This window comes from Gallus gallus, chromosome 1 (assembly GCF_016699485.2).
Source record: "Gallus gallus isolate bGalGal1 chromosome 1, bGalGal1.mat.broiler.GRCg7b, whole genome shotgun sequence".
NCBI classification, from domain to species: Eukaryota; Metazoa; Chordata; class Aves; order Galliformes; family Phasianidae; genus Gallus; species Gallus gallus.
Window position 1 is genome coordinate 20,817,851 of NC_052532.1, and position 20,057 is coordinate 20,837,907.

The 20,057-nt window shown below is 42.2% G+C and overlaps 1 protein-coding gene across 27 annotated transcripts in view; it reads right to left on the bottom strand.

Annotated features, from left to right (window-relative positions):
• The window catches only part of PLXNB2 (plexin B2), a 251,026-nt gene that overhangs the window by 143,157 nt on the left and 87,812 nt on the right, over positions 1-20,057 (bottom strand). For 2 of the 27 annotated variants that reach the window (XM_046898592.1, XM_046898626.1), the window contains exon 4: positions 19,750-19,928. The exons of 24 other annotated variants lie outside the window; for them this stretch is intronic. The gene's annotated coding sequence lies outside the window, so the exon portion shown is untranslated. Of the gene's footprint in view, positions 1-1,870; positions 19,929-20,057 lie in introns of all 27 variants that reach the window. One more of the 27 variants, XM_046898589.1, reaches the window with a different exon arrangement.

Consider the following 20,057-nt stretch of genomic DNA (forward strand, 5'->3'; position numbering starts at 1 on the left):
ATTTCCTTGACAAAGGGCAACAAAGCATTCTCTCTCAAAGAAAGAGTGCTGTAGATACCCACCACTTTCAGCAAGGACATTTAGATGCAACTCCGCGGAGTTTACTTAGATTAGCTGTACAATGTTCTTAGAAAGGAGTTCTAAACCTTTCATGAAGATTATGTGTTAGCACTGGAGCAGCTTTAACAAGCTCATTCATTAACGACGGGTGTCTTTGGGTGCCAGTCCAGCCTTCCCGCAGCAGGTGCTCGTGCCGCAGCCCTGTGTTACACACTGTCTGGCACCTCCAGGCCTGGCAGCCCCGCCATGCAGCAGGGCCTGTCCCGCAGCCTACACGCTTCATAGGCCGCTGTGTGCTGGAAGGACCATCCCATGCCTACCATGGAGATGTCAGGAACAAAATATCTGACAGAGAATGGGTGGGTTACCTTTCTCCATGTTCATAAACTTACTGTGTGAAACAGTGGTCGCACACGTAAGGTAAATGTTGCATGAGATGTTTACTGTGGACCTGATACAGAAGGAACTCAGGTTAACTGTGAAAAACAGAGCTCAACGGACCAGTGAGAGAAGCATAATGTAAGACTGATTAAGGAAAGGTGCTGAGGAATTAGAAGAAGGCTACAATCAAGGAGGTCTAACACGGCCATTTTATTTTGTTGCTCAGACCCCAAACTATGAAAGCCTTCTCCTGCTGGAACACCATCCCACCTCCCAGAGGCTGCCAACTGTGTACAAAAGCGACTATCAAGAACATTTTGCCAAATTGTGCAAATGAGCCAGAGGGGTCTGAGAGACAGCGGGAATCTCAGAACACAATGAATTAAACATAACTGAAGTGCACACATCAGAAATCAAGAACCAGACATTTGCATCGGCTGTAGGTGTTTATGAAAGACAGCAATATCAGCGTTCTTCATTTTATAAGGAAGCATTCTGGGTTGATTCATAATTAAAAAGGAATCTTAATGCATATAGCTACTTAAAAATTATGTAGTTACAATTTAGGCGAGCTATTGTTTTAATTTAATTAAAAGCTAGTGATTTTATTAGTTTGCACACAACAATATGAATCTCTATAAGGAAGAAAACCCCATGAAATTAAATGAAAATTTTGCTTTCTCATCCTACTCCCCTCCAGCAAGCTTAATTCAAATGCTATTACTAAGTTTTTGCTGACATATCATCTACACACAAGACAGAAAGGATTGAAAAAAATGTTTGGCAAGAAGGATAATTAGCTCCAGTTAAGTAAAAATGCTACCAAGAATTGCACTCCTAAATATTAAAGAGAACATTAACTTAGTAACCAATTTAACAGGAAGTATTTTAGTGATTGCAGCCAGGAACATAATAATTAAGAACAAAACATGCTGTAACAGTATCAGTTCTCACTGGAACTGCTTTAATGGGTACTTTCTGTTTGTTTGTTTCTCTAATGGAGAAATAAATATATTAAATCTTAAATAGCATTTATGTGATATGTAAGTTTCTAGAGGAAGAAAAAAGTAAATGAAAGCAAGCAAACAAACAAACAAAAAAACCTAACTGGAATTTGTCTCTCCATATAAAACATCAATTTTTCATCAGAAGAGCCAACGGCAGTGCCCATGGCCATATCACCTAACATGAACTTCAGAAAATTATTCTGGAAAATAAGACTGACCTTGCAAGTGACAAAGATGCATTAGGTCCCTCTTCAGTTGTTACACATGAACAGTACACTGCAGTGATACTATAGGAAATCTATGAGACAGTCTGCCAGAGCCAAAGACATGACTTGCAACAAGACAAACCAACTGAACAACCACAACAAAAACCCAAACAAAAAGGAAGTTGAGAAGTAAGTATGAGCTAGAAGACAAGCTACCTTGGAAGACGGGGGAGAAATATTAGGATATCATGCTGACCAAAGCAGCACAGTTATTCCATCTGGGAAGTCAAGCACTGGCTCCATCTTCTTTACAGCCTTCCCCTCCACGTGGCTTACTACAAAAGGCGCGTTGCATTCCAAAAGGTAGTCATGTTATCTTTTTTTTTTCCTTCTCTTTTTAAATGAAAGACACAGCATTGCTTTCTCTTCCCCTTGCAAATAGCTCTGAGCTGGAATGCAGAATAAATGCCTGAAAGACTACTCTGTGCTGGAGGGTTTAGCAGCAAAGCAGCAGTCTCAATATGAAACAGATGTGTCACAACAAGTTTTGGGTGGAGAAATGTGTTTGCTCATGGTATGAGAATGCTCAGGAGGGACTGCCTCTCACCATGCAGACACTGAAAGAATTAAGAAAGGCAGGAGCAGGCTCAGCAAGTCACCAACAGAAGGATTGATGCTGACTTTAAAGCATCAAGGCCACTCAGTCCTCAATACTCTAACAAGGCCCCAGCGATGTATGCACTGCATTAGTTTGCGTTAAATACATATTCTTGCAGTACCAAGAGCCAGAGAGTTCTCAAAGCTTTTCCATGAGGGTAAGTGGGATAAGGTAAATGATGATTTTGTCAGGAAAATCTGGAGTATCCTAAGGTTTATTCTAATCTTCAAGCTGTTGTGCTCTCCCCAAAATCAGAACACAGAAGTTGAATTTAATCCTGGCAGGTGCGTATCAGTGGCTATTCATAATTCAGAATTATTCTCTTATGACATAGATATGCACTTAAAAGCACTTAAAGAATATATGCCTGCCCCAAGCAATCCAAGAATCTAATCTAGACCTAATTAGGAGTAGGCAAGTACTTAGGGAAATTAGTCATTAGTTTGCAAATTCAGACTTCTGTCTCTCAGCTACAAGCTTTCCTTTTATTTAGTTCTCTCTCCCCCTCCCCATCTTTTGTGGTGAAAGAGCACAGGAATAATGCTGTACAGCAGTAGAAATTTGGGAGGTCCTGCATAGCTCATCCCACAATTAGTTTCACTAGGTGGCATAGAAGGAAGACAGTGTTCAGGAATAACTATTTCTAAAGCGAAACAGAAGCAAACTAAAAACTCAAGGAAAGCAGAATAGCAGGAAGTCACTCCATACCAAAAAAGCTGGAAATCCAGGGTGTAGAAAGATGTTAGGAAAGAGGGAGCAGGGAGAAAGAAAACTTTTCTCCTCCCCCCATCCAGCAGTTTTGAATTTCAAAATAATATCCAAATGAACTCCCTTCCAGACTGTGTAATAAGCTCACTGAGGCAATCTGTCCTTCCAAAACCTCTTTGCACATATTTCAGGCCCCAAACATAGAGAACAGACAATTAGCGAATGAGAACCTCAGTCTGAGGGCAAGCATTTTAAAAAATCCAGTTGCCATACGATGTAAATATACAACTACAGTAACACAAATAAAGATGCTAAGTGCAAACCACTGCTCTGCAGTGTTGGAGGCTAAACTTGAATTTCTAGTCTCTGATGTGCCTATCGACTCAGCATCACCCTATCAGCTGACTTTTTTTTTTTTAGCAGAAGGCGAAAGCTCTGAAATGCTGGAGGGTGCTGGAAATGTTTGTGGAGAGACTTCTGTTTTCCCATGAGGTGCTGAGCCCATTCATAAGGCCCCCACGTGCTGTGGCAATGAAGGCTGCAGCGAATACTTGAGCAATGCTTTGCTGCTGGCTGGGATCCCTCGGCTGACTCAGTGTGCAGCGGGTCTGTAAGAGTAGGACAGCCCATGTGGTGACAGTCAGAGCTTAAGAAAAGCCAGGTGCAGTTGTGCAGGGTAATTGGTAGGCAAGAGCTAAGTAAACAGAGCTTGCCAGGAGGAGAAACTCAAGTGTCTGTGACATTCCTTACCCATTACTACAACAAGAACCTGAGAGCCACCTGGCATGATCAGTGCTGGGTGTGGGCCACGACAGCATCTCTGTGGGCACAGTGGACAGAGGAAATGTTACGGGTCTCGCAATAGCAGTGCCAAGCTCACTTCCAGGCGCTCACGGCACAGCCGCTGCTCTCCTTGTGGGGAGTTTAAGGAGCCAGACAAGGAGCAACTGGCATACCCAGCTGGTGCCCGACATGGAAGGATACATACGCTTTGAATTTAAGTCTGTCTTCAAGCTCACTTCATCCCTTTTTCTGTCAAGCAAGCTATTTATTTGGAAGGATGATCTGGATGGAAAACTGAGACAGACAGGGAAGTGTTTGGCACTGTCATGCATAGGGACATTTGATGCATTTGTTACAGGGTGAGCTGGCTCCCCAGCGTGTGTACACGGCAGCCCACTGCTCTCACTCAGAGAAGATTCATCTTTATGAGGATATTTTAATACCTTAAAATCTGTAGTTAAAGCACTGCTCCTGGGATATCCACTCTCCTTCCCCATGCAGTGTGCACAAGGGGAGCGGGGCACAGGGTCCAAGATACTGCCAGATTCCTCACAAGAATCATGTAGAGAAAAGACTGTTCTGATTCACCACTGTGCTGCAAAAAGCAGGGAGCAAGAGTGCAGGAAAGCACCAGGACATTCAACTCTCTGCCCAGCATCCTTCACATATTTATCCATGTTTTGAGTAACTCGGAAGATGCTTATGGATGACTTGGCCTTTCAGATAGATGTATTGCAGGTGCGTTGTATGCAGCCAAAGAAGACTGCCTGCTATTATTCCTGTCCGCAGGCAGATGACGATGAAATCATTAGGGAGACCCACTTCTGAGGTCAGTGCTAGGAAATTTATTCATCAAGGATCAATTCAGCTAGGCTTCTTCAGCTCTTAGCTACTGGCTATTTGGGAGGATAACAAACCTGCTAACTAACTTACAAGTGCACGTTGTCAAAATTTCTTATCAACAAGGCTTGAAGTAAAACTAAAGGCTCAAACAACATGAATAATAAATGAAAATGACTTGTACTGGTACACTCAGCAAAACCCAGGGGTGGGAGGAAGTGGAGCTCTGCTTTGATTCAGTCTCCCTTTCTTTCCAATAATGCATTTCTCTTTCTCCTGCTCTGTATTTCAAAACAGGTTACATGGTTTTGCTATGCCAGAGTATAAAACCTCCCTCAGTAGCTGATGCTTCTGTTCAGAGGAGGAGGTGTGCACATAAAGGACGGCGCTAAAGAAATAGTGCACCAAACCTAGAGAAATATATGCAATTATAGCACCCAGACACACAGACATGGACACAGACACACATGCACATACATTCCAAAAAATTCATTCCAAGATGTGCACCCCTGTGAGTTGAACTGCTTCAGCTGGGAGATTCAGAAGACCAACAGAAAGAAGAAACGTTAAGAAAAGAAATTAAATGACACATTGGGGTGCTCATCTGGCTATCCTGGAAATCACTGTTTTCCAGCTGATTTTAGCTGCTGTGGTAAGCGATAGTGACAACATTTTGCATACAGCTGTAACTCTGAATGGAGAGACTGCTGGAGCAGACGTAACCACCACCAGAAGTTCGGGACAGTAAACTTGTGCTTAAAACAACTGCAAAGCACGTGCATGAGGGTTTTGCTAGGGGGACTTGTCTGACTGTATGACTATCATGTTCTGAACAAGGGTAAAACATGCAGGGGAAAAAAAACACTGAGCAAAAGAAAAGCAAAATAGAAAGCTGAAGAACAGGTAGAACAAGATCTGAACAGTTTCACTTCATTATAAAAGAATTCAGCACATAGCTGGAGGATAAATGCAGGCAGCACAGGTCTTGTAAAATGAAAAAGAAAAAAAAACCCACACAACAAAACCTGTCTAACTTAAGGAATTAACACGTTGACTTTTCACTTTGCCATATGGTACTCAACAATTTCTCAGTCTGACAAATGAATTTGTGTGGGGTGTTTAGAAAACTGTCAGACTTGCATCTTTCCCTCTTTGGCCAGATAAAATTACGATTGCAATGTCAGAGATATTCTGACAAACTCTAAAATCCCTATATTCTTTCAAAATTTTGCTAATATATCCTGAGGTACAGAGGGAAGGAGGCAGGCAAAGGGTTTGCTCTGTAATACTACGTAAGACCGCACAGAACTATTAAATAAATTAAACTGTCACAATAGAAGGCCCAATTCCTTCTGCTATCAACATGGATCAAAGAGCTCCCTTCAAAACACTTTTCCTCAAAGAGACTTGTAATTTTCCCTGCTATACGTTCACCTGAATTGGCAGAAAATCTTGAAGAGGAGGGGGGCTGTGAAGGAATACTCCTAACAGTAAGCTAGACAATACCCTGAGCCATATTTACCTATAAATAGCTTAAATTCCAGAAGCTTCAGAGAGGCAGGAGAAGGCTCCTCAGCTTTAGCAATAGAGACTCCATAGCTGCTCTGTAATCTTAATGAACATCCAATATATGTTAGGGTGGTTTCAACAAAGCTCTGAAATTCTATGCTGAATCATAAAGTGAATGAAATGCAGTGACGGCCCTGGTCTGTCATTCGGGCATCCTATGCCCAACACATGTGAAGACTCCCAGCCTACCTAGAGGCACCACAGTGCCATACAAGGTGGCTATCTCAGAGCCTGAAAAGCAACAGCAGCAGAAAAAGCTGCATGAGGTCGGTTTTGTGTAGCCTCGGGTTTCCTGCAGTGCTGCTGCCCCTTCAATGCTTGCGTGTTTGTAGCTCTCGTTCCTCAGGGCAAGCCTGTTCGCGCAATGTGAGCGCTCACTGGCATGGAAAATGCCTGCATGGCCTTACTCTCTGTCTGCAACAGAGGCTCCAGTCTGACAGGCTGAGATGCTCTTTCCAAGACAACTTAGTGGTTATGATCCCCACGATGATGTCAGAGCAATATCATGGAGCTGCTTTAAGTCACGGTTATCCCACTCCACCCCACTCAGCAACCGCACCGCGACATTTCTAAGCTCCATCTGGAAGACCTTTAGCTAACCCAAGCCTTTTTTAAACAGGAAATGATGAGCTTTCCCCGTGCAAGTGCTCATCTGTGGAATTAATCAAAACAACCCAATCTTTGATCAAGTAAAACTTGGGGTTTCATTGCCTGAGCTGGAAAGGCTGGGAGATTGCGTTTCCACATCTACAGTGACCACAACGAGCTGTTTAGAAACAAAGCCCTGCAACAATCTTCATCTAAAAATGACATTTCCATCTTTCATTCCATGGAAGTGATAAACAAGATTACTCAAGCTCTTAACTGCTCAAGTGGGAGGGCATTCGGAGAAGCTTTTTGTGGTTATTACTTCCCACAGTATTTTCAGGGGTGAAAAAGAGCCCAGAATGAAAACAAGGAACTTCCAAGGGAAGCGGCATCAGAAATGAGAAGTCAGGAAACTGTCAGAAAAGAACCATCAAATACAAATGTCTTCCAAAATAGAAGCGTCTACAAAACCGCTGCAGTCAAATTATTCAAGTCAAAATTATGCATCCCTATTCAAACACGGTGCCAGCCATTATTAGGCAAGAAATCTAAAAACTGCATTTTAAAGCACCTTCTGTTTTTCTCATCCTCCTCTCTCCTACTCTCCAACCAAGTGAACAAACCATGAAATTATCTAGCTCCAAATGAACCCATCCATGCAATTGCCTCACATTCCCCTGTTAAGTTTTATTGCCTGGTAAGAGTAAAAATTAAAAGCTTTCCTTAGAAACTGCGAAAACTACCAAAAACATATTTTACAGTTTCAGACAAAATAGTATTGTTCAGATGTACTTGAGAGAGGTTCCACCATCGATAAAGACTTTCACAGTGGTGGAAAGAGAATAAATCAAATCTGCAAAGTTACTCTGTGAGCACAAGTGTTCCAAACTTAATTAAAAAGAAAACCACGAGGATTTGCTTCTCCTGCAGTAAGGCTCCTTTTCTTTCTACCTGTTGTACACAGCACAAACCAAACACCTGCAGATTACATGAGACTATAAGTTTACAAATGAAGAACATAAAAACAACGCAAAAAGAAACTTGCCAGGGTGAAAAAGAGACCTACAGAGCACAGAAATGTGTGGCAAATATTTTTCAGCCCTTTGTTCTTCCAGATAAAAATACAGTGCTAAGTAAGACACAACCAGATACCTAAATGAGAAGACAGAGTGTTACCAATGCTATGATAAAGAATGACTACCCTCAATAGTTTGACACTCACCACTGAGGAGGACATGAACGTCCCGTGCCACAGAGCAGGTAGGGCTGCAGAGGGAAAGCCACAAGTGGACTCGGGAGAAGGGTGAGGAAATGTGGGGTGCAGGCAGAGGTTTTGTGATGCTGTGGGGTGCTCGGATTTCCCACCGGATTGCAGCCTTTCCCTGCGTTGCACAGGAGATACAGCTGTCCCACCCACATACTGCACAGCCTCTCTGATCAGAGGGTAGTTCCTTACTCCATCATCTTTCCCCTCCATTGCACTCTGGCACAAACTCTGTTCAGCTGTGAATTTATAGAAACAGGATGTGTTGCTCTACCAGAAAAAAAAAAAAAAGAAAAGAAAAAAAAACAACAAAAAACAAGTCAAAAAAACCCACAGAATAAGAATATGTCTAATGTCATTTTAATGCAATACAGGAGTACCCTTTATCAGGAGACATACTTGCCTCACTCTCCCCTTAAAAAAAAAAATCTGGTTTGTCCCCAAGCAAAACTTGGAGGGCAAAACTTAGCCCTCTAAGAGATGCTGGCACTGTGCTACAGCCTTTGCTACTTAACAAGTGTCTGGGAAACAAGTTTTCAGTAGCTACACAAGCTCTCAACAAAAATACAGATCAGCCTGCATTCTAGAGCCAGTGAATGATTAATGTCATTTGAAATCTAATCATAAAACCATTGACTATTTAAACACGATAATGGAACTGACAAGTAGAACATATGCATTCAGCTAGAGAACTTGGGTGCATCACCTTTCTGCTGAGAAAGCCTTCGTTTTCACACAGACAAGCTAATACCTACAAAGAAGGGGAAAAAAGGGAGGAAAGCAAAACCATTTAAGATGAATGACTGCAAGCTTTTATGCACATAAAGTCATGAAGACTTAATGCTTATTTTAAAAAAGGCTGTTCAATTGACTGAAACGGGATGTAGTTTATTTATGGCATATTTTGCTTCTCCATATGCAGGCAAACTTGCAGCATGATATTGTGCAATTATACTGATAAGGTCAGTGTGGCTTGGTGTGCCAGAGGCTGCCATCCACACCTCCTGGGAAACTCTTGTGCCAGAACTGTTTACGGGAGGGCAGGGAGCTCGGATCTTGCTGCTAAAGGACAGAAAGCTATCGATAAGGATTTACATCTGCCTGCGGGCCGTAAGCTCGAGAGATGACCAAACTGCTCTTGGGCCTACAGTTCTTGCGCATTCACACTGGGGTTCTGGCACACCCCAAGGTGAATGTGGCAGCAGCACGCAGTGAGAGCACTTCAAGTAGGAAGAATGCAGCTGGTTGTGCGCTCACTCTTCCAAAGCCAGATGTGGAAACTGGGAGGAATTCTTGACAACTACAAAATATGGAGAATAGACAGGTTTGTGTTGAAGGCCACTGTTCTCAAATTGACACAGAAGTTTCTAAGCCATGCAACAAGTGAAAGCAGTGGCTAAAATTCCAACTCACAATATAGTATGATATCTGGCTTCCATATATCTGGGTGTTATTGCTGTGGAGATGATTGGAGCAATTGGAGCAATTGGCATTAAAAGGTGGGCAGTGTGCTTCATGCTACTGTGGGGAGCTTCCCTGCCCAGAGGGGTTCTCCATCCCAGAAACCAGAGAAAGCTAAAACCAACCCAAAGATGCCCAGGGTCCTGTGCAGCCTCCCACATCTTACATATCTTAGTCATCTATTTTATCATTTAAGTGGTAGCATGTTCAGCACAACTCAGGAGAGCTGTGTTGCTTTTTAATGACAAAAAAAAGATCATCCCATTTTTGCTGGTAAGGCATTCTACAGTGCTCGGTATTAAGCATTACGGGTACTTAACATGACTTGGAGTGTACTTCTTTTAGTATTAGTGATTAAAAACATTATGTTACATAAGCCCACCACCAAAAAAGCTGGGGATTGATAAATCTTGTCCCAGGGCACTCAGTGCTAGTGAAGACTCTTTGCCTGGGCCATTTGGCCTCTAGGGTTCCCTGTAGGGCCTCTAGAACTCCAGGCCTCCCTGCAGGCTTCTTACAGCTCTCACACATAGCCCTGGCACTGCCACTGTGAGCCATTACCTCTACGGTCTTGTTGAGGCAACCTGTATACATCGGAGATGTGTTTGTCCTGCTAAAGACAATAAATGAGTGTCCTTGTCTGGAACATTGCAACATTGCTTCTCTGAAAGGAACGAGGAGCACGTGGCTGGTCCCTAACAATGCGTTATCCAGCAGGATGTGTGGTTGGAAAGAAAAGCATATAAAGATAGAAAAGAGACAGAAGGGGGTGAGTGCAGAAAGAGAACAAGAGACTCTTCAACAGTACAATGACAAGGAGCATATGAGCATCAACTAAAAAAAAATAACAAAAATGATGTACGTATGGGAATGAAAAGAAAGATACTTTATGTCAGAAAGGACAAATTTAACTTGCTTAATTAAACTAATGCCTACGCTTCGCCCTCTTCTCTTCCCAATCAGTCCTGCAATGCTGTATCTGCATTAGTTGCGGGTGGAACAAAATAATCTACTTAGAGTATTGTTTGCTTACTTGCATATTCCCAGCTTCTATGAAAACAGAAGGGGTCTAGTTAAGAAATTCAAGGGAAGGGAACAGCATGGCAGACATGTGGCTTGGCACTCTCCAAAATTTGCTCGAGTTTTCTGGCAGCTCCCCAATATGTTTTATAGGAAACGGTCCTTCTGAAGAGCTAGCTGGCACCTACAAATCTTGTAGACATCACTCCAACTAAATGAGGCTCGTTTCTCATGCAGGGGAAGGATTTCCCCTTCCTTCATTGCACACCACGCGCTGACAGAAGGACAGAAGACAAAATGCTTTTTGCTTGTTTTCCACCTCTAAGCTTCTGCAGAGTGACTGCTCCACAGATTAGATACCTTAGCAAACAATCTTCTGGTTGCACTGTACGTTGGCAAGGATAGCTCTAACCTGGATAAAGCAATTTGTACCTCTCCAGCATAGCTTAATTTCTAATTTAATACCCTGACATGATACAGTGTGGATTGCAGGAATATATTTTTTTAAGTGAAACGTTTACTCTTGAGTAACTCAGATCTCTGGATAGCTACATTTTTTTCTCATCTTCCATAAAATCACATTTTGATGGAAAAAGCACGCTTTGAAAAAGGTTGTTTATCTGTGTGAGAATACTGTAACATAGAATGTTACAATGTTTTGGTATTATATTCTCATAAAAACCATCTTTCTGAACTCTCACTTAGGACAATGGACTCCTCTAATTCCACAGAGGTGAATCAGGAAGATCAATAGGGTTTTTTGCTGCTTACTTTAATGAATGCCCATAAATAATGAAGGCAGCTTATCTGTATATACTCCTGAGGGACTGTCATCCATCAAGCCAATAATATCTGGTCAAGCAACTTCCAGACATTAAATTAGATTCTCTTCACAGAGGATTCCTCAGCTTTTGTATCTTCTCCCCTGTAAGAAACACAGTCCCTCCCTTACTGATCAGCAAAGGAGTTGACAGGAAAATATTCTCCCAACTGTTCGGTATTCTTGTTAGGAGAACAGCAGAGAGGGAAATAATGCTTTTGCACAGGCGAAAACCACCTGGAAATCCCCTGGTAGCACTAAGATGCGAGGCAGCTATGAAAAATAGACAAGATTGATACCAAGAGCGTACAGTTAGCGAGTTTTAGGGAAAAAGCCCCTCATTCCCCAAAGGCACTAATAAGAGACTGAAATGGAATAAGTAATGCACTGAGATGCTACATAAAATCATAATATTTTTGATAAGCGAAAAGGTGCCCTCCCTCAAGAGGTGCCCTCATATGGATGTTGTACATTTCATTTAATAATGCTAAGTATGCTAAATGAAAGTATTGTTTAAATACCTATTTTGCTATGACAACATTTGTTTACTAACATTAGACAAAATGTTGTGGGTTTTGGTTTGGTTTGGTTTTTAACACTTTCACTTCCCCACATCTTCACTCTTCAAAATGCCCTATTAATAAAAACAAAAACAAAACGCAGTCTCCCAGCCTCCCTCTGCTACAGCTGATTTCTCAATCTTGCAAGTTGTTTGGTGAAGAAACGATTTATGGCTTCCTTTCCCAATTACCCACTTAAGAGTTCCAAGATTAATTTCAGAGCAATCTTCTTTTCAATCAAAAGGCAGCTGCGCAGAGGGCTGCGTATACTACAAGAGACTGGCAGGTATTATGGCATGTTTCTTTAAAAACAAACAAAAAAAAATAGAATTAAAAATATCGAGTTTTTTATTGGTGTTTATGAAGTCAAATGGCAGCACTTATGCTGTAACAACACAGAATAGACGGAACATTGTTTTCCAATGATGAGTCTAAATCAGTAACGGTGGTGAACACTAAATGCATAAATATTTTATTTCCAAACACTTCCACAGGCTGTGGTTTACAGCTCATTGTAAGGAAGAAAGTTGCACATTTATAGCTGGCCCATGATTGAACCATAATATGCTAATTCTTATATACATTTAATCATACGCCAGCTTGCAGAAATACTTATGATAACATTTCATAACCACAAAGAAATGTACTGTTCCACCTTAATTGTACATCTACGATCACAAGGCTGACTTGAAGTTTGCCATTATGCATTTCTCCTTCAAGAACGGTGAGATAATCTGTTCTTACTTTTCCCATCAGGCACTGCAATAGGTTGCTGTCAGTCCTTGGAAGACAAACCGTGATGCAGAACTAGGATACCGGAGAGTAAGTTTAGGCCACTGAATCACAGTATGCTACTTTACAGCATTTTCTGTTTCCCAGCAAAATAATAACAATTATAAAAAGTGTTAACTTTCACTGCATGCATTCAGTTTGATCGGCACACTAATTTGGATCACTGTTTCAAATCCAAAGCCACTTTGAAAAAGAGAATAAGAATCGTACATCCTTGCTCACACTAGGAGTATTTGTGCCTTCCCTTCCCCTCCTCCAAAATGAGGGTAGTACTACAGATTTTGAAACCATGCAGTGACCTACTGGATGCACATAGCAGCACAGCCACACAGCTGCCATACTGCCCAGGCTGCTCGCCTACCTGCTCCAATGGTTGCAAATCCCCATCTTTAGGAGCAAAGGATCGTGGGATTGGAGTGCTTCTCCTCACTTTGGAAACCCTCCTCTCTACTTGAGGAACTGTGGTTTTAAGAAGTGGTAAATCGTCCCCAAGGTTACCAGAACAGGAACAAATCAAAGTAATGGTAATTCAGGATGGTTTCTCTCCAGTGAAGTGGCTTTATTATTACTCAGTTCTCAGTCCTATAAACATTTACTCAAGTCCTACCTCTCCTCCCTCTCACATGTTGCAACAGCTTCATTACCAAAGTGTGAAATAGATGCCCACCTTTCCTGTACAGGAGGATATGTTCAAAGGTGCTTTTCCCATTTTGAGCATTTTTAAGTACTCCTTTTGGTGATGAACTTTTGACAATGACTTTTACTGAATAAATGTTAGCAATTTCGTGGAATTTATGAAACGATACAAATACTGGCACAAAGGTAAGCATTGCTCATAATGTTTTACACATGAAGTTCTTTCCCACCCAAAAAAGTTATGCATGCTGTTCAGTCTCTAGTGTGGAGGGGGCAGGGAAGAAGAAAGAACCTCATTTCTTAGAGTAAGGTTTAACCCCAGAATGCAATTACAATACAGAGGGAAGCTGCTAATTCATCCAAACATTTGTCCCTGTTCTGAGGCTGATTTCCAAAGTATAATTTCATAATAGGTTATTCTGGAAAAAAAATGCTAAGTCTCAAAAGCCAGCTGCAGGTTTCTGATGCTAGCCTGCTCAGCTAACAAGCTAGCATTCCCTTTCAATTAGTTCTCTAATTTTCCCAAGCAGTTAACAGATATAGACATCTTCATATTACCTGAGACGCCTTTCAAATTATTCCTGGGTATTTATGCTATTAAACTTCCCATGAGCCAACCATCTGACACTGTTTTAACCACTTGTTACCCTTTCATCTGGTTTAACCATCACCAGATTAAATAATAATAATAATAATAATAAACAGACGTGCCCAACCTACCGCTTTAATCCACGCAGTTCTGAAGCATGCGAGGGCTACGATGGATTATCATCAACACTAGGCTGGTATCTTTATATCAAAAATGATGTGAGGCCATATTAATATCCATCGCAGAGCTGACTGTTGAGCAGGAGGGCACGGTGAGCCCTGGCTGGCAGGCAGTGCCGGCCCCAGCAGCCCTCACAGACACAGCAAAGGGAAAGGAATGGAGGCAAAAGGAAAGCAAATACAGCAAACTCAACGATTCTGAATTCCAGGGAGGGGGAGGGTTGGACCAACTAAAGAGGAAAAGGAAAATGAGGAGGGGTGCTGAAGGGAGGTGGTGGGGATGCAGGAAGGAGAGGAGCTGGTGAGATGCTAGGAAGGGCCGAGCAGCCGGGGGAAGCCCAGTGTGCCTTGTGCTGCCTGTGTTGTTCTTCCACCTACGGCTGGCTCCAAGAACATTAATTTGGTGCTGTAGTAGGGTTGCATCTGCTTTATAAATGCTGTTCTGCTGCAGTCTTGAGATTCCTTTCAGCTTTCTTGCAGTGGACAGACTGTTTACTCCAACACTGTATCATACCTAGCACGTTTAAAACAAAGCCAGCTGTCCCTGAAGGGCTAGGTGACTTATGTGGATTAGCAACTTTGGAAACATATTTTAAAAGGAGGCAGGATCCCACAGATGCCTCAAAGTCCTCCTGCCTCTCAACTGTGCTCCAATTTTAGCTATGAAGCAAGTGCTCAAAATTGCAGTCACCCATAGGAAGTTTAACCCACACACTGCCTGCTGAGAGACAAAAAGCAGGTGAAAAAAATCAGCATCCCAAGAGCAAAACCAGCAGGCTGTGCCAGTTGGATTTATCATCCATAGTTGCAATGCCACAGCACAAACTAACCATGCAGGAAGGTACTTACTCTGCAGTTTCAGAAGTCAGGCTTCAATTCTGAAGAAGGCATTTTCATCATCACTTCCTCTCTGTCTAAGGCATGCTGTATGCAGTGTACTACCAACACTTAGCCAAGATCCTTTAGTAAAGTCCCTGGTTTGTGCCTCCACTTTTCAGGCCTGTGCTGCTGCAAGGGATGCTGCAGGTTTGAAGAGGTCTGAAACCAGAGTGCAGCACTTGGAGCAGGAACTTATTACACAACTTTATCAACTCTCATCTTCTAGGAATGACTGCATAATATGTTGCAGTTTAGGTTTTACTACTGGCAAACTAATGTGCCTCAACCTGAAAAAAGTCTCCCTCTTGTTTGTACAGCACGTTGACTTCGTTATGTCAATTAAAATGATCCAGTTCTGTCAAGAACCTCAGAGTGCTCCTAAACACACTAAACCTGTGTTTTCGGTACAATTTCTGGAACGCCATGGGCTAAGGTATTGACTGCTAACAGATGCAACATAGAAAATATATCTCCTGCTAGTCATAAACGAGCAATAGAAACACCATCCTAAAAGAAAGCTTATGATGTTTAACGTACTGGGACTATCTGTTAGGATTCCAAGATTCAGTGGGGCTTTAAGGTTCTCCTTGAGTAACCACCCTCTCAGCTGGGAATAAAGAGACCTCTCAAAATGAAGATAACCTCTCTCACTCGGTTGTAACAAAAGACACATGATGTGAAATTCCAAGCACCCCCAGAAACAAAACCAAAGCCTAGAACAAAGAGTAGACCCTTCTCTTCTGAGGCCAAGAGATTTTCTTGGGCTTCACATTATTTCAAGGAGATTTTTATCCTTCTTCCCTTTGTTTGCTTCTCTGACTTTCATTTTCCCTTTTCTCCTCCTGCACCATAATTCACCCTTTTATATCAGCACACAGGGTTGGCATCTTTTCTGCTCTATCCTGCTCTTCTCACTGGAGGAAGCCACCAAACAGCTGCCTCTGGGTAAAGATGAAAAGTAGCCCCAGTTTATTCTCCAACTGTACCCATTATCTCTTCCTGGGCATGGAAATCCATCAATCATCTCACGAAAATGTGGTTCTACTTTCATAGTGTACAATGGCTTCAGGGTTTGGAGTATCATTCCTCAAAAGAGTTTCTGCAGCAATATTTTCAACAAGGCTTGTTGCCACTTTTTAAACCATGTTTTTCTGACCATAAGCTTTCCCACCTTTTGCTGTGTAAGTAAATTCTTAAACACAAAGATAAATAGACACTGTGGATACAAGAGTTGGTATAACGGCAGTGCAGGAGATATAATCCTCAGATGAATACTTTGATGAAACCAAATTGGTGCACCCATTACAAGGACACGTTTGAATTACAAATTAAAATGGACAACAAACGATTGATTTCTTGATATATAGAGATGATATGAACAAGTTGATCTGCAGCTTCACAAGTCACTACGTTTCTGTAATTTTATATAATTTCCTTTGCTCTTACTTTCCCAAATCAAGCAAACAAAACAACAAGGACAGATGAATTGAATTAGCAAGCATCCAAAAATATCCAGTCTCTGTTTCTTATACACACACAAGAATGCTGCTGGTTTGCCAAAAAAGAAGCAATATTTTTAATACTGCTACCCTCAAAGAAGCTGTCTCTTGGCGGTTTGAATTACAAACTACTGTCTTTGGCAGATAAAGCAGAGGATATGTGACAGTGTATAAAACTAGCAACACAGGAAGCAGTCAGCAGCCATCTCTATGCTGCCCCACATCATGAAGTCCTAAAGTTTTTCCTAATTTTCACTCAAGCCAATAGCCTGTAAGGTCCACAGGATTTTGCCAGAGTAAAATCTCAGCACTTAGCCTGGTGGGTTTTTTGTTTGTTTGTTTGTTTTATTTAAAAATTCACCTCTTATTAGCCAGCTGGGAGTCCCTGCAAGATATTTTTACTTTCCAAGTGACTGATCTGATTTTTTTCCATGTTATTAGTGGTAGAGAAAACAGCAGAAAAAGAAATTGTTATTAATAGCAAAAGTGACTTGGGTGGTGGGAGCAATCCTATTTAGCTAGAAACTTGGAAGTGATACACTGCTTATGGACTTTTCTCAGCATCCATTATAGGTTAAACTGCAACATAGATTTTCTCCATTGAGCCGTTTTCAAGCTGAGAAATGCAAAGGAAACAAAAAATCTGGATGCACTAGAGTCGTGTTAGAATCCACATGCTACCATCATAAAAAACATTTTTGTATGGTGTTGGGGGTCCAGTGAAGACATATTTGAAGTGCTGGGCCTAGCCACTTCATTATAACAAATGTGTAGCTGAGTTTCAGGAACCTTAGCCATTGTGAACTACTGTTCTGTGGGAGGGAGCAGCATATGTTTAGGCCATATACAGAGCAAAAAAAACCTATAAAAAGATTTCAGAGGGAATCATGCATCACTTAGAGGTGGTTTGAACTGAAGGAAGTCCATGCATGAGGAAGTAAGAACTTTGGCCATGATCACAGTACATCCTCCTCACAGGAGAAGATGAAAATAGAACCACCTCAACAAGTAACTGCAATGTGACACATCTGTAGATACCTCCTTGCAGATAAAACACACACAAACAAAAATGAATTAAGCAAGAGCCTTTGTTTGTTTCTCTGCTATGATCATCTCTGTTTTTAAATGTCTGGGCAGTGTTTGGAAACTATGGGTGAAAGGTAACTGGGCAGAGTGACAAACAGATTTGGACTTTGAGGTTGGGCAGGGCAGGGCATTAAATTAAAGTCAAGTACTATCTTCCAACCATATAAATTTAGTTAGGTTTTGTGAGGGAAGAAAACAACTACATTAGCCTAGACTGAATTAAACAAGCTTTTACTGTCTCTCTCATGCCCAATCATTGCATCTTTCCTCTTCATAGAATCATAGAACAGTTTGGATTGGAAAGAATGTTAAAGGCCATCTAGTTACAACCCCCCTGCTATGGGCAGGGCTGCCACCCACCAGCTCAGGCTGCCCAGGATCCCATCCAACCTGGCCTTGTGTGCCTCCAGGGATGGAGCACCACAGCTTCTCTGGGCAGCTGTGCCAAGGCCTGACCACCCTCTGAGTGAAAAATTTCCTCCAAACATTTAACCTAAATCTCCTCTCTTTTCATTTAAAACTATTCTCCCTTGTGCTATCACTATCAGACCATGTAAAAAGTCAGTCTCCCTCCTGTTTATAAGCTCCCTTTAAGTACTGGAAGGCCACAATGAGGTCTCCCTGGAGCCTTCACTTCCCCAGACTGAACAAGCCCAGCTCCCTCAGCCTTTCTTCGTGTCCTGTTTTGTTTCATTGCCTGCTCAAACACACAGTTAAAAACCAGGCGGAAGCCATAAAAAGTGAGTGAGGTACCTCAGTGGGAAAGGTAAAACAATGGCCAGTGCTTCCTCTCTGACAAATTAGCCAGGCTTATAGTTTTGAAATACTCCTCAAGCCAATCCTGCTGGCAGGGCTGTTTGCCAAACCTGGGGAAAGGAGATCAAAGGAGACAGTGCTTTGGGATGGGGAGCTGCAATCAGCTCAGAAGGGCTGCGCTGGGCCTAGAGAGACCTGCTGTGTGCTGGGAGCAGAAGGACAGGAAAAGGGCACCGACTGTTGCCTGATAAAAAGGCCACAAACAAACCAGAACCGTCAGAAATAAGGGGAGAGGATCACAAGTAAAGATGTGTGCCCAAATCTCCTTTTGCTCTGTTTAAGTCCAAAAAATAACTTGGCGTGCTTAGGCCAGCGAATTAGGGGCAGGCTTTGGGAGAACTCCCATCAGCCAGCTCAAATGAGACTCAAAGGGAAATCGTACAGGTGCTGACCTCGTCAGACCTGCTGGACCACCCAGCTGGCTGACACCACACCAAGTCCATTTTTCAGAGATCTTGACTTGGACCATTTTACCCTGGGAGACAGAGGGACTAAAACTTCACACCTTAACCAACCAGAGCTTGGATGGGACGTGGATGATTCAGGAAACAGATTCCTTTCAAAAGGGACACATCTAAGCTTTGTTCTGCTACTGTGTCTTCTGTATCAAATCAAGTGGCAAGCAGGTTGAGGGAGAGAGTGCTAATGGCTTTACACCGAAGGAGGGAAGAATTAGGTTAGAAGTTCAGAGAAAATTCTTTACTCAGAGTGTGGTGAGGCCCTGGAACAGCTGCCCACGGAAGCTGTGGGTGCCCCATCCCTGGAGGTGTTCCAGACCAGGCTGGATGGGGCCTTGGGCAGCCTGAGCTGGTGGGTGGCAGCCAGCCCATGGTAGGGGTTAGAACTGGGTGGGCTTTAAGGATCCTTTCAACCTAAGCCAATCTGTGATTCTATGAAATAAATCTGCCTGCAGTGATGAGTCAGAGCTCTTAAATAAAATATTATAGACCTATACCTTTGGAAAAGTGCATTTCAGTGCTAAATGAATAAAGGATATTAGCTTCATATACATATATCACTAGTTGATGTGTAATTAATTATAATCAAACACATGCAGTGTAGCTCTGGAAAGCTTCCATAATGAAACAAAATTGAAAAGGCTATGATTATTTAGTTAAGAAAGAAAATGAATAAAATTAATTCACAAACAGCATAGACCAAGCAAATCAACTTGTCTTGTAAAAATATGCAAACTAATTAAAAAAAAAAAAAATGAAAAGAAAACAGTGCTCAATAGACTCTCTGTCATCAAGGCCAGCAAAGCAGCACAACAGACAGAGACGGGACATTTAGTGACTAGAAGAAAATCCTATCCTGTAATAGCAGGAATTAAACCAAAAGTACCAACCTGCAAGGACTGAAACTCACACATCACTGAGACTTTGGACACACTCTTCATTCAAGCTGGAGCTGGAGCTGTGCCATACCGCCACTTCCCAGGATGTTTGGTGCCTTCAACCAATGCAGCCAGAGGTGAGGAGCACTCAGAAGCCCCCCAGCCATTTTTCCACAAGGTTACTTCTTTGTCTGTCAAATAAATGATCTTCTGCAATTCTCCTTAAGCACTGTGGTTGGTGAGAGGTCAACTCAAATAATACCAGGTGGCAGCAGGGCTGGCACTGAAGGGATGAGGAGGGCTCAGGCACCCTGCTCTGC